The following is a 15240-nucleotide window of genomic DNA, read 5'->3' as shown; positions in this document are numbered from 1 at the left end:
GCAGCACACCAGGGTTCTTTGTCCTTCACTATCTCCCAGACTTACTGAAACTCTTATCCATCAAGTCAGTGATGCCATCCAACCATCTCATCCTCTGTTGCTCCCTTCTCCTCTTGTCCTCAGTCTTTCCTGGCACCAGAGTCTTTTCCAATGAGTCAGCTCTTCACATCAGGCAGCCAAGTACAAAGATCATAACTTTTCAAATCATTAGTACACATCTAGCATTTAGGATGGGGGTACCTGCCAAGACTTATATACTTTATTGATCAAAATGAAAGAAGAAAAAGATATAAACTGTTTGAAAATCACAACAATGTCAAGTGTGTACTTTTCTCCCTATTTTCCTCCTTTATCTCAGTTGCTCAGAGGTATGCTAAATATTCCTGTTATGAAGAACTGTATTTTTCTTCATTGAATGCATGATTCAGATTAGCCATCCCTTCTCTTCATTTTTAAAGATGTTTCTCATTTCCCATTATATCAAAACTGTTCTTTCACTGTACTTGCTTCAGCAGCACACATAGTGAAACTATTCATTCACTGATTTGCTGAGTCATTACTGAACATCAATTTCAAAGTTGGTGGAAGTTACTGAAGATGAATCAGATACAAGTCTTGCCTTCGAGGATCTTATAATAGGGTAGACAAGGCGTATGCCCAATGTAGCTCTATTTTGAAATAAAAAGTGTTAATTGCCAAACAATATAATGGCATGGGAATTTAGAACGAAAAATTGTACTATCAGCTGAAATATGAAGAAAAAGTTTATAAGAGACATGAAATCTGGAAAAAAAAAAGCCTTGAGAAATGAAATGAACCTTGAGAAATGGTGTCAACATAGAGATATGTGGGGTAAGACTCAGGATATGTATATCTGGAGGAACAGTGATATCACAGAGTTTAATTTGACTGTAACAAAAGGTGAATGAAATAACAACAAATACAATTAGAAAAGATATTAGGTGCTCACTTCAGCAGCACATATACTAAAATTGGAATGATACAGAGATTAGCATGGCCCCTGCGCAAGGATGACATGCAAATTAGTCAGGAGTTCCATATAAAAAAGCAAGAAAAGGATATTGGGACCACAATGTAAAGGACGCGACACCTGGATCTCAGGACTCATTCAGCTTTATCTCCCATGGCGTCTTCTACCTGATATTTTTTAGTATCAAATATTTTATAGGAAGTCTGAATACCAGATTAATGCTCTATTAAAAGAAACATCTTTGTTACTTATTCTGCTTTAAATATTTGCTGAGTATGGACAACTTTTGGCATGCCAAATTGAAGAGCAATATGATATACCTTTATAAGTTAGAGACTATCATAAATGGAAACTGTTCTCACTTACATATAATCAATAAGGAAATATTATTTTAATACTTGGCCGAAGTTAGAACAAATGACATTTTAAGTGGACTTGGAAAAGATATTTTACTGGAAATGAGCTAAGTTTTATGAGTAATATTTAGAAAAAAAGTAAAATGAAAAATTATCAAAGTTGTTTGAAAAAAATATTACAAGCTGTGGTTTTAAAATATATTTAAGAGAAGTGAAAGTCACTCAGTTGTGTCCAAGTCTTTGGGACCCCATGGAGTATACAGTCCACGGAATTTTCCAGGCCAGAATACTGGAGTTGGTCACCTTTCCCTTCCCCAGGGGTTCTTCCCAAACTAGGTTTCAAACCCAGGTCTCCCACATTGCAGGTAGAGTCTTTACCAGCTGTCACAAGGGAATCCCAAGAATACTGGAGTGGGTAGCCTATCCCTTCTCCACAGGATTTTCCCAACCCAGGAATCAAACCGGGGTCTCCTACATTACAGGCAGATTCTTTACCAACTGAGATCTCTGTATTCTATCTTTACCTCTTTCTATCTATCTATCCCAATATTCAGTCATGATAACAATTACTATGGCAAATGCCATAACAGATTGGTGGTGCTAAGAAAAAGTGTTGCCATGTGATAATTTCCCTTAACAATGCTGATTACCATGCCAAACATACCTGCTTTAGGAGAAATGTTGGAACATTGACTAATTACAAGTCATCTGGCCTTGGACAAGTTACATCGTCCTCTCAGAACAAAGATTATTCATTTATGCCACAGAGAGACTAGACCAAATGTCTTCTAATTTCAAATAATAACAATAATAGTAATTTTGTCTTCCATGATGCATTACCTGTCTATGAGGAAACTGCTCTGCCCAATTCATCTGAGGAAAAAGCAGCTCTAGGCCATTTTTTGAGTATGGGACGACAAGGGCACCGACTGGACAAGGTGGACATATGGTCCTAGGGCAGTCAATCCATAGGTTGAGAATACTTGGCTCTGAATAAGAGAGGCATTGGATGCTATTTTAGCTAAATAACCCTCTATTTTAGCTAAATTTTCCTGATGGAATTTGAGTGGTACAATATGGAGAAAATCAAAATACTGACAAACAAAAAAATAAATAAGACATAAAAAAGTAGCTTAAAGCTAGGATAATAGTGAAGTCAGAAGAACTAATGAAGGGCTGCAGAAAGGAAATCTGTTGTTCCCAGAAGTAAAGGCAGGACAGCGGTTCTAAGTATTGCAACAGAACTGTATATCTGTATATCAACAGAACTCTTGACAAAATATGAAACTCAAAATTGTAAAATTACTAATCACCAAAACATGTCTAGAGCAGTTCAACACACTTGAATTTTACCTTGGTGACTATGCATTGATTGTAATGTAATATCAAAACCTTAAAAAATAAAACTCTGGTACCTCAGCTTTGAAGGTCCCTTAAGTATACTGTCAGTTTTCCTGTTGGATCATTTATTTGAACTGCTTTCAGTCTTCAACCAAAGCCTTTTGAGGGTTTCCCTAGTGTCCTTCTTTCTTCTTTTTTATTCAACTTCAGTAGAAACTACGTAACTTCAGATTCACCCTCTTAAAAAGCTTCAGTGTACTGTACAGTATTAACTATAAGCACAAAGCTGTACAGCTGATCTCTAAGATTTTTCATCTTGCATCCCTAAAGCTCGAAACTGATTAAACAACTGCTTCCCATTTACCCCTCCCCCTAGCCCCTGGAACCCATCCTTCTACTTCCCATTTCAATGAGTTTGACTACTGTGGATAAAGTGGAATCATGGAACATTTGTCCATCTGTGTCTGTCTTGTTTCACTTAGCATAGCATCATCAAGGTTCATCTATGTTGTAGCATGTGATAGGACTTCCTTCTTTTCTGTGGCTGAATAACATCCCATTGTGTGTGTATACCACATTTTCCACCTATTATCCTTCTTTCTTATTGGCACATGTTATCCTCACAATATGTTCCCATTACTAGAGGTAGCTTGGGTAAAACTTCTCCTGACATCTATGTTCTCCTAGAGAACTATGTTTTTCACCTGTCATCGTATTTAATGTTCCCCATGGCAATCCACTCCAGTACTCTTGCCTGGAAAATCCCATGGACGGAGGAGCCTGATAGGCTACAGTCCATGGGGTCGCAAAGAGTCGGACACAACTGAGCGACTTCACAAGCAAGCAAGCAATAGACCTATGAATTGTTTTTTCTCCATTATAAAATTAGAAACTAAGGCCAAGAATCTTAACCTAAATCATAAAACTAGAGAGTGGCACAGACTGGATTCAAACCTAGAGACATGTGACCACAGAGGCCATGCTATTGTGCTGCCTTCCAGATTTGAAACACCAACAGTGGGAACGTAAACGGGTGAAGCCTATGGAGAACAGTATAGAGGTTCTTAAAAAAAACTGAACACAGAGCTACCATATGATCCAGAAATCCCACTCCTAGGGACATATTTGGAGAAGACTGTAATTCAAGAAAATACATGACCCCAATGTTCACAGCATTACTTACAATAGCCAAGACATGGAAACCCAAATGTTCATAATTGAAGGATGGACAAAGGTGTGATTCATATAAACAATGCAATACATACTCTCAAGAATGAAATAATGCCATTTGCAGCAACATGGATGCAACTAGAGATTATTATACCAAGTGCAGTAAGTCAGATAAAGAATGACCATATGATGCCACTTATATGTAGAATCTAAAATATTGTACAAATGAACTTATTTATGAAACAGAAATAGACCCACAGACATAGAAAGCAAACTTATGGTTACCAAAGGGGATAGGGGGTGGGGAGGGACAAATTAGGAGTCTAAGATTAGCAAATATAAACTACTTTATGTAAAACAGATAAACGATAAGGTCTTACTAGTCCTATAGCACTTGAAACTATATTCAATACCCTGTAATAGACCATAATGGAAAATGATATAAAAAATAATATATTTATACATGTATGGAGAAGGCAATGGGAACCCACTCCAGTACTCTTGCCTGGAAAATCCCATGGGCGGAGGAGCCTCATAGGCTCCAGTCCATGGGGTCGCTAAGAGTCGGGCACGACTGAGTGACTTCACTTTCACTTTTCACTTTCATGCATTGGAGAAGGAAATGGCAACCCACTCCAGTGTTCTTGCCTGGAGAATCCCAGGGACGGGGGAGCCTGGTAGGCTGCCATCTATGGGGTTGCACAGAGTCGGACACGACTGAGGTGACTTAGCAGCAGCAGCAGCAGCAGCATACATATATAACTGAATTACTTTGCTGTACACCAGAAACTAATACAGTATCATAAATCAACTATATTTTAATCAAAAAAAATTTTTTGACGCCAGCATGTTGTAATCACACACTGATTTGCTGAAAATAATAGCATAATATTTTTCAAAATATTTTCATATCTTTAGTTCATTGAATAATAAAACTGTTTTATGTTCCTATGTGGGAGATAAATGAGAAAGGTAATAACATTCTCATTTTACAGATGAGGAAACCTAATATTCCACTAAATCTAGAGACTGTATAAAGTAAACTAATTCAGAGGACATGACATATGCTTTAGAGCCAACCTTCTCCACATACCAGGTATATTCTATGGCATGTCTTCAGAAGAGGAGAAATAATGACATTGATCTCACAAAATAATGTGAGGATTAAAGTTAAATGAAATCTAGCTCAATAATTGGCAAATAAAAGATGTCCAATAAATGACTGTTCTCTTCCTCTTCCGTTCCAGATCCCACCCAATTCTTTTTAAGAATTAAATCACAGTGTCCTTAATAGCCACCAAACTCTCCAAGGTCAAATCATAATGTGAAATGCATGGAGTATGATTCATCATATAGGATTTCCTTAGATTTAAAGAATGTCATTTTATCCAGGACTACTCACGTCTATTTATGTGCACTTGCTAATTTATTTCTACCGCACCTTCTTCTAAAAAGTATTTGAGGCCAACAACTCAAGTTCTAAATCAAATTTCCTGAATATAAACAGGATCCTCTGTCCATGGGATTTCCCAGGCAAGAATACTGGAGTGGGTTGCCATTGCCTTCTCCAAACATAAACATAAGACAGCTTATTCTTTCTGAGGTCTTCCAAGGCAACAATTGCCTACAGAAAAGGAAAGAAGTGCTAAGATACAAAGATCTGAAAGCCACATACATTTAGAAATGAGCACTGATTTCATCTGTGAGATAGTGGAGGAGCCTGACAGGCTACAGTCCATGGGGTTGCAAAGAATCAGACATGACTTAGCAACTGAAAAATAACAACTGATTTCATCATCAAAAACAACTTCATCCTAAAAATCTGCGGTTTCTGAGCCCTAATTTCCACATTGGTGAAATAAGGAACGGGAATTAGCGGATCCTTCATTTTCTTCTCAATTTTATGATGTAACATTGTCATGTGGGAAGAGCATCAATCAGAATTCAAGTGGAGGAGAGTTCCAGCTGGTAAAAAGAGCCTCCCCTCTCCAACTGGCCTCAGAGCACACTCCCTCCTCTGACCTCCTCTAGCATATACATACTGACTTGCTCACCCATTTGACACATTATTTGAATGATTAAGTTATAATTTGCTTTTGTTTTTAAAGCTGTATATCTAACAGAACAAAGTCAATACCTTATACATTTTCATAACTAAAATACCTAATAAAATATCAAATAACAGTGAATACTTGCTGATAAGGGAAACCTTTTTTTCTCCCCAAATTAAAAAATTTAAATTCCTTGAATCTGCTTACAATTATGAATGTTTCCTGGTCCACACAGACAATTTTCTGTCATTTTAATGGTCTCAGACATTGTAACAATAAAACACTTTTACCTTAATTATTATATTTGATGCTTCCAATAATCTTAGATCATGCACAGTTTTGTTTGATCTACATTTTTATAACATTTTATAACCAGGGATGCATGCCAAGTGAAGATCAATAGATAGATTAGGTTTTGGGGTCTAAACCCAACATTACCAGCCATGAAAGCTTCAGAAAATTACTTAAAATTTCTGAGCCGTGGTTGAGATTAAAGTATTTCATAGAATTATCATGAGGATTATTTAGAAAATATTTGAAAATTCCTTGGACTTTGTAGGTGCTTAATAAACGATAGCTATTCAGTTCAGTTCAGTCGCTCAGTCATGTCTGACTCTTTGCGACCCCATGAATCGCAGCACGCCAACCCCTCCCTGTCCATCACCAATTCTCGGAGTTCACTGAGACTCACGTCCATTGAGTCCGTGATGCCATCCAGCCATCTCATCCTCTGTTGTTCCCTTCTCCTCTTGCCCCCAATCCCTCCCAGCATCAGAATCTTTTCCAATGAGTCAACCCTTCGCATGAGGTGGCCAAAGTACTGGAGTTTCAGCTTTAGCATCATTCCTTCCAAAGAAATCCCAGGGCTGATCTCCTTCAGAATGGACTGGTTGGATCTCCTTGCAGTCCAAGGGACTCTCAAGAGTCTTCTCCAACACCACAGGTCAAAAGCATCAATTCTTCGGCGCTCAGCCTTCTTCACAGTCCAACTCTCACATCCATACCTGAACACAGGAAAAACCATAGCCTTGACTAGACAGACCTTAGTTGGCAAAGTAATGTCTCTGCTTTTGAATATGCTATCTAGGTTGGTCATAACTTTCCTTCCAAGGAGTAAGCGTCTTTTAATTTCATGGCTGCAGTCACCATCTGCAGTGATTTTGGAGCCCCCAAAAATAAAGTCTGACACTGTTTCTACTGTTTCTCCATCTATTTCCCATGAAGTGATGGGATTGGATGCCATGGTCTTCGTTTTCTGAATGTTGAGCTTTAAGCCAACTTTTTCACTCTCCTCTTTCACTTTCATCAACAGGCTTTTGAGTTCCTCTTCACTTTCTGCCATAAGGGTGGTGTCATCTGCATATCTGAGGTTATTGATATTTCTCCTGGCAATCTTGATTCTAGCTTGTGCGTCTTCCAGTCCAGCATTTCTCATGATGTACTCTGCATAGAAGTTAAATAAGCAGGGTGACAATATACAGCCTTGACGTACTCCTTTTCCTATTTGGAACCAGTCTGTTGTTCCATGTCCAGTTCTAACTGTTGCTTCCTGACCTGCATACAGATTTCTCAAGAGGCATGTCAGGTGTTCTGGTATTCCCATCTCTTTCAGAATTTTCCACAGTTTATTTTGATCCACACAGTCAAAGGCTATGGCATAGTCAATAAAGCAGAAATAGATGTTTTTCTGGAACTCTCTTGCTTTTTCCATGATCCAGCGGATGTTGCTATTAGTTCCATTAAAATAAAGGTATTGAAAAAATTAAGGTATTGGGAAGGAAAACATAAAACCATGTTTATTCAGAAATGATGTGATTGTCTACACAGGAAGTTCAAAAGAACCTTAAAAAGATTCCTGGAACTAATAAGCAATCATGACAAGATTCTTCCAAACTTGATCCATAGATTCAATGTAATTCCAATCAAAATTTCAGCAAGTTATTTTGTGGATATTGACAAACTGATTCTAAAATTTATATAAAGAGGTAAAAACACAGAATAGTCAATACTCAGTTGAAGACATAAAATAAAGTTAAAAGAGTGATGTTACCTGACTTTAAGACTTACAAAGCTACAGTAATCAAGACAATGTGGTATTGGCTAGAAGACATACAGATCAATGAAATAGAATAGAGGGCCCAGAAATACACACACATAAATATAGTCAACTTATCTTTGACAAAAGGAGAAAAAGGCAGTAAAATGAAACAAACATAGTCTTTTAAATATATAATGCTGGAACAAGTGAACATCCACATGCAAAAAATAAATAAATAAGATGGACTTTACACCCTTCACAAAGATTAACTCAATAGAAACATTACCTCAAAATGTAAAATACAAAACTATAAAACTCCTAGAAGACAACACTGGAGAAAACCTAGATAACTTTGGGTACAGTGATGACTTCTTAGACATAACACCAAAGGAATGATCCATGAAAGAAATAATTGATAAGCTGTAGATAATCAAAATTTACCTGAATCTTCCCCTTAATTTTATTGAGATTCTAAAAGCTCTAAAATATTAAGTCCTAATTAAAAATTAAAAAAAAATTCCATCCTCAAAAGTCTTCCAATGACTCCTTCAAGCTTCAAAATATTCCTATTCATCTCTGTTTTGTAAAATTTACATAATTTGGCTATCACTTACTTATTGGAATATATGTGAATCTATGTGAGATCTTGGACTTTGATCACACCTTGGCTTATGAATATATCTGCTATTTCTCTTTTTGTTACTGTATAAAGAGTAAGAATTTTAAGCTAGATACAAATTGAGTTTGAATCCATGTTCTGCCTCTTCATACCCATGGGACTCTACACATTTCATTTAACCTAGCTTCATCTGTGAAAAGGTGATGGTAATATAAGGGTTGCTGATAATACCCATAGTGCTTATAACTCAGGACTTGACATATAGTAGGCACTCACGTAGGGCTTCCTAGGGGGCACTAGTGGTAAAGAACCTGCCTGCCAATGCAGGAGACATTAAAGTCACAGATTCAATCCCGGGGTCAAGGAGATCCCCTGAAGGAGGGCATAGAAACCCACTCCAGTATTCTAGCCTGGAGGATCCATGGACTACAGTCCATAGGATTGCAAAGAGTTGGACATGACCAAAGTGACTTAGCATGCACATACAGACACCTACTAGTTGGAAGGATGGTAATACTGAGGATGATGGGTTTTTGACCACTGAGCAGGTTTTCAGAGAGTAGAGAAAGTCTCTCTCTGAATAAAAACTTCAACTAAGTCCTAAGTTAATCAATACTTATTTATTTAGCTTGCATGTATTTTTCCCTAACTACTAGAATACCTGATATCTAAACCCTATATTCTTTCTCATATAGCTCCTGGAGATGGTGAAGGGCAGGGAAGCCTGATGTGCTGCAGTCCATGGGGTTGCACAGTCAGACATGACTGAGTGACTGAAAGACAAAATTCTATCTCATGCTGTTGTCTTTATGTAAATAAAACATTCACTAATCAGATGTTTTGGAGACTGTTGATGGAAGTTAATGATTAGAAGTATGGATTTTGGAAGGATTGTATCTGCCACCAACAAACTGCTTAAAACTTGGCATGTTACTTTATCTCTCCTTGCCTCAGTTTATTTATACATAAATTCTGAATGGTAAAAGGAGTTCTCATAATTAAATTAACACTTACATAAAGTACTTAGAATAGTTCTTGACAATCAAAAGCTCTCAATTTCAGATAGTATTTGCTTATCATTATTATTTCATTTTTAGTTCTCTCTTTAATAACCTTCTCCCCAACTCCCTTTCAAAACATTTAGCATTATGTGGTCAAAGAGAGGGTCCTTTAGTACTTAGTGACTTGAAATAGGATTCAATTTGGGTTCACAAAGGTTAAAAGAAAAACACTGACCATGCCAGTAGAGTTTGTGGAAATCAGCAGAATTTATAGAATTTAGTGTACTAAACTCTGGTAGAAGTGTGAATTGGAAAAGCGTTTCTAAAGAACATTGCAGGGCAATTTAACTTTGTTATGCCAGTGAAATAATAGAGCAAATGCACTAACCTGAACATATAAGATTGGTAATTGCACACCTTTATATATAAGGAAATATCAACTTCAACCTATATCAAAAGGAAAATGGTAAAACAAACTATAGAATATTCACAAGTGTGTGCCCATAAGTCCCTGAAGCCTCACTCTCCATTACTATAGCCTATCTCAGTAAACATCTCCAGCTTCAATTCAATTTCTCCTAAAGCATACGATTCCTACCTGACTCCTTTCTATATTATCTTTCGGTAAGTAAAGTCACTCAGTTATGTCCAACTCTTTGCGACCCCATGGACTGTTGCCTACCAGGCTCCTCTGTCCATGGGATTTTCCAGGCAATAGTACTGGAGTGGATTGCCATTTCCTTCTCTAGGGGATCTTCCTGACCCAGGGATCGAACCCAGGTCTCCCACATTGTAGACAGATGCTTAACCATCTGAGCCACCAATTACTTAAGGAGAAGTAACTAAGGAGAGATAAGGAGGGCTGAGCTAAGGAGAGCTACAGACTTTCGGTAAGTCCCACCAATTCTTCTATTACATACTCTACTCAGTCATTACCAACTGAGCTAAGCCATTATCATCTCTCATATGGACTGCTGGTATAGCCTCCTCATCAGTTTCTTTGCTTCCATGCCAATGAAGTTTTCACAGAGTAGTCTGAGATGTCTTAAAAATATAAATAAGATCAATTAAAACATCTTCTTAGAGCTTCTGATTATTCCCTGTCACACCTCACATGCAGAGATAGATACAGACTTTCAGCTGTGATCTACAATATGCTAGTGAATCTTTCCAATGTCATCCTGTGCTGTTGTTTCTTCTTGTGTACTATATTCCAATACCATCAACCCTCTTACTGTTTCTCCAACATGCCAAGCTTGTTCCTACCTTAGAATCTTATACCAGCTTACCCTCTGCCTAGAAAGTCTCTCCCCTAGGTTTGTGAGTGGCTGATTTCTTTACAGGGTCAACTTAAATATTTCTTCTCAGATCTTTCTTCACAACCAAATCTAAAGCAGTCCCTCCACCTACTTCATCCCCATTCCCAGACATTTTCTTGATACAGTTTACTGTCTTTGTAGAATAATCATATTTGGAATCCTCTTGCTATTAATCTGTGTGCATTACTTGCTCAGTCATGTCTGACTCGTTGTGACCCCATTGATTGTAGCCCACCAGGCTCCTCTGTCAATGGAATTCTCCAGGCAAGAGTACTTGAGTGGGTTGCCATTCTATTCTCCAGGAAATTTTTCCAACCAGGGATCGAACCCAGACCTTCTACATTGCAGGAAGATTCTTTACTGTCTGACCACCAGGGAAGCCTGTTTACTTCTTTACTATTTTTCTTTTCCTAGGAAGATCCCCTGGAGAAGGGAATGACAACCCACTCCAGTATTCTTGCCTGGGAATCCCCCATTACAGAGGAGCCTGGTGGGCTACAGGTCCTTGGGATCACAAAAAGTCAGATACGACTGAGTGACTAAGTCTAGTCCAGTTGAATATAGGCTCTATAAAGCGAGGACATTACCTAAGAGAGAACTCTGGATTATTTCTCAGATTTTACTCCATGAAAAGGTATTTCATTATTATTGTTATTATTATTATCATTATCATCATTATTATTGTTTATTGTCTGACTTAAGAATTTTTACATCGTTTTCACTATTTCAGAGCAAAAAAAAAAGAGCATTTCTTTACATAGATCTCATAAACCATATAGCTTCTCCCACTTATTTTTTCTTACACTCCCATTTATAAAATAGTAAATCCATTAATTTGGTGCTGATGATTTTTGTTTTTCCTTAAATCTTCTCATCACTGTCGTATTTTTATAAATTAGAATATTAATATATTACAATAGGACTTGAAAAATCTTTAAAAACCATGTCAGTCATTTAACCTATCTTATTTCATATAACTATACTTAACAATCTAAAAAGACAGGAAATATTATGTCTGTGAGTAAGAGATAACATTTGTTGACTAAATGGTAAAGAACCTGTCTGCCAATGCAGGAGACATGAGAGACGTGGGTTCAATCCCTGGGTCAGGAAGATCCCCTGGAGGAGGAACTGGCAACCCACTCTAGTATTCTTGCCTGGAGAATTCCATGCACAGAGGAGCCTGGTGGGCTACAGTCCATAGGGTCTCAAAGAGTCGCGCATGACTGAAGTGACTTAGCACTTAGCACAGAACACTGTTAAATTTGTTCTCCTTATGTTAACCAATCTTCAAAACAACTAACAACACATTCTACAGATCAGGAAGCTAAGAAGCAAATAAATTAAGTTGTCCAATATTTTGCAATTATTGTTAATGGCCATGTCAGAATTCAAACCTAATCCATCTGACTCCATATATTCCTTTAACTTCTATAGTATGTTGATTTTAACTTCTATATTAACTTCTTTATTATATTGCTTAACTTCACTTCTTAACTTTTCTTAACTTCTATATTACTTTCATGTATGAAGAAATTTCCTTAGAGTTTGAGGAATTTGAGAGTACATGGCAGAACAGGATTTGAATGAAAAGCATGTACTCTATTAATTTATTAAACTATCCTGTCTATTCCAAAGAGATCTGGTGCCTCAGTCAAGATAATGAAATGTTTCGTGATGAGAGATGCTGCCAGAGCCCACTTCTTACCTCCCATTCACTGTTTGCTCATTCTCTATTGAAAGTTTTCTTCCTTGTGGGATTGATTAAAAGTCTTGTGGTTGTCCACTACTCACTGTTACATCCACTTTTATCCCAGCACATGTGAACAAATGGGACTGGCATAGAAAAGGAACTTCAGGGAGAATGTGTGGTCTCAGGAGCTAGGATGGCAGATTTGGCTGAGAAGCACCAGCAATAATAGCTGTCCTGAATGGAGCACTATCTGTATTACAAGCACTCTGAGCACTCAGGGTGCCTCATTTGGATCTTCATAATAATCCTATGAGGTAGCTATAATTATCTCCATTCTGAAGTGAGGCAACAGAGTTTAAGACTTACCCAAGGTCACCAATACAGTATACTAATGCCTATATATGGAATTTAGAAAGATGATAACGATAACACTGTATGCGAGACAGCAAAAGAGACACTGATGTATAGAACAGTCTTTTGGACTCTGTGGGAGAGGGAGAGGGTGGGATGATTTGGGAGAATGGCACTGAAACATGTATAATATCGTATACGAAACGAGTCACCAGTCCAGGTTTGATGCACGATACTGGATGCTTGGGGCTGGTGCACTGGGATGACCCAGAGGGAGGGTACGGGGAGGGAGGTTGGAGGGGGTTTCAGGATGGGGAACACGTGTACACCCGTGGTGCATTCATGTTGATGTATGGCAAAACCAATACAATATTGTAAAGTAATTAGCCTCCAATTAAAATAAATAAATTTAATTAAAAAAAAAAAAGACTTACCCAAGGTCATGCACAGGGGTAGAAGTGAAACACCAGGATTTGAATATGAGTTTCTCTAATGCCATCGACTACTCTTCAACACCACTCATACGAATTCCTAAACAAAACTAGGAGGGAGCAGAGTACTCTGTACCAGAGTCTTATTTTAAGCCTGTTTATAAATGACTTTTTAAATTGCAATATGGAGAGTACAACTTGTAATTCACACAGGGAGAATGCTGGCTAAGGGAGGGCTCAGAAGTCAATGAGGGCATCCTGAGATAGAACAAAGTTTCTGTCCTTACATAACACAGGTGCATAAAATGCTTCCAGCCTAGACATGCAACATTAATGCTGTCACTGGATTATACGTTCATAGCTGTCATTCCCAATATTATTATGGTATCATGGCAACTGATTCAGGTCAGAATTCCTGCATTTTAATTCTTGCCAAACAGTGGAAAGAATGTCTCACTTATTGTCAGAAGTCAAAAACTCCTTAGAGTTCTTCTAGCCCAACCTATTCATTGTATAGATTAAGAAATGGAATCCAACTGACGTTAAAATGTACGGTAGCAACTTGGATGAATCACAAAGACAGTGATTCATCTGTGGGGTGACAGAAGCCAGATACAAAAGATGGGGCCACCATGTAAAATTTTACAAGGAAATTTAAGCCTACTGTTTTTAAACACATGATATACAATTTCTTTAATATAAAGTTCCAGACAGATAAAACAAATATGTACTGATAGGAATTCAAATAAGGGTAACATCTGTGACTAGGCGGAAGAGACATTTGCTATTAAGAGGCACAAAGAAACCTTTAAGGCAATAAAAAAATGTCTATACTTTGATCTGAATGATGATTACAAAGATATATACATACATAAAATGCCTCAAAATGTGCACTTAAGATTTGCAAATTTTAGTATATGCAACTTCTATCTAAAAATAAAATGAAAGAAGAAAATAAATGCCCACATATTAAGACGCTTGTCTTAAGTCTTACATCATCCTAAGATGCTCACTCATCTTCCACTGAATAATACCCAGAGACTATTTCTTCATATATTTAGAATTACATTTAGGATTGTATACAAAAAAAAATTACTCTGTACCACAGGGAAGAAATTTACTCAAGATCATATAATAAGGAAAAGACTAGGTTTGGATTTTACATTTCATCTCATAATGGCTTAGAAATGCCTGAAATTAAAAGTTTTTAGTGAAGTCCCTGGCAACACTTTTGGAAAACAGTACATAAAACAAAAGTACTGAGTCTCAAGCTAGATAATTCATATTCAAAGGTCAACTTTACCATAATTTGTACAAATTACACAGTCTTTCACATGACAGGCACTCAATTTATTTTGGGGGAGGATCAGTGTGAAAGGCAAATTTGGAAAACTCAGCAGTGGCCACAGGATTGGAAAAGGTCAGTTTTCATTCCAATCCCAAAGAAAGGCAATGCCAAAGAATGCTCAAACTACTGCACAATTGCACTCATCTCACACACTAGTAAAGTAATGCTCAAAATTCTCCAAACCAGGCTTCAGCAATACGTGAACCATAAACTTCCAGATGTTCAAGCTGGTTTTAGAAAAGGCAAAGGAATCAGAGATCAAATTGCCAACATCTGACGGATCATTGAAAAAGCAAGAGAGTTCCAGAAAAACATCTATTTCTGTTTTATTGACTATGCCAAAGCCTTTGACTGTGTGGATCAAAATAAACTGTGGAAAATTCTGAAGGAGATGGGAATACCAGACCACCTCACCTGCCTCTTGAGAAACCTGTATGCAGGTCAGGAAGCAACAGTTAGAACTGGACATGGAACAACAGACTGGTTCCAAATAGGAAAAGGAGTACGTCAAGGCTGTATATTGTCACCCTG

General features: G+C 37.5%; 1 protein-coding gene and 1 non-coding gene across 4 annotated transcripts in view; one reads left to right on the top strand and one right to left on the bottom strand.

Moving 5' to 3' along the window:
• SPINK5 (serine peptidase inhibitor Kazal type 5) overlaps positions 1 to 15240 on the bottom strand; it is a 258121-nt gene that overhangs the window by 111262 nt on the left and 131619 nt on the right. The gene's annotated exons all lie outside the window — the stretch shown is intronic.
• LOC139184251 (U6 spliceosomal RNA) lies at positions 963 to 1066 on the top strand. Its single transcript, XR_011567845.1, has one exon. It is a non-coding gene; the product is annotated as a U6 spliceosomal RNA (small nuclear RNA).

The sequence above is a fragment of the Bos indicus genome, chromosome 7 (genome assembly GCF_029378745.1).
Source record: "Bos indicus isolate NIAB-ARS_2022 breed Sahiwal x Tharparkar chromosome 7, NIAB-ARS_B.indTharparkar_mat_pri_1.0, whole genome shotgun sequence".
NCBI lineage: Eukaryota > Metazoa > Chordata > Mammalia > Artiodactyla > Bovidae > Bos > Bos indicus.
The sequence above is the reverse complement of the archived record's forward strand: the minus strand, read 5'-3'. Positions and strand labels throughout refer to the sequence as shown.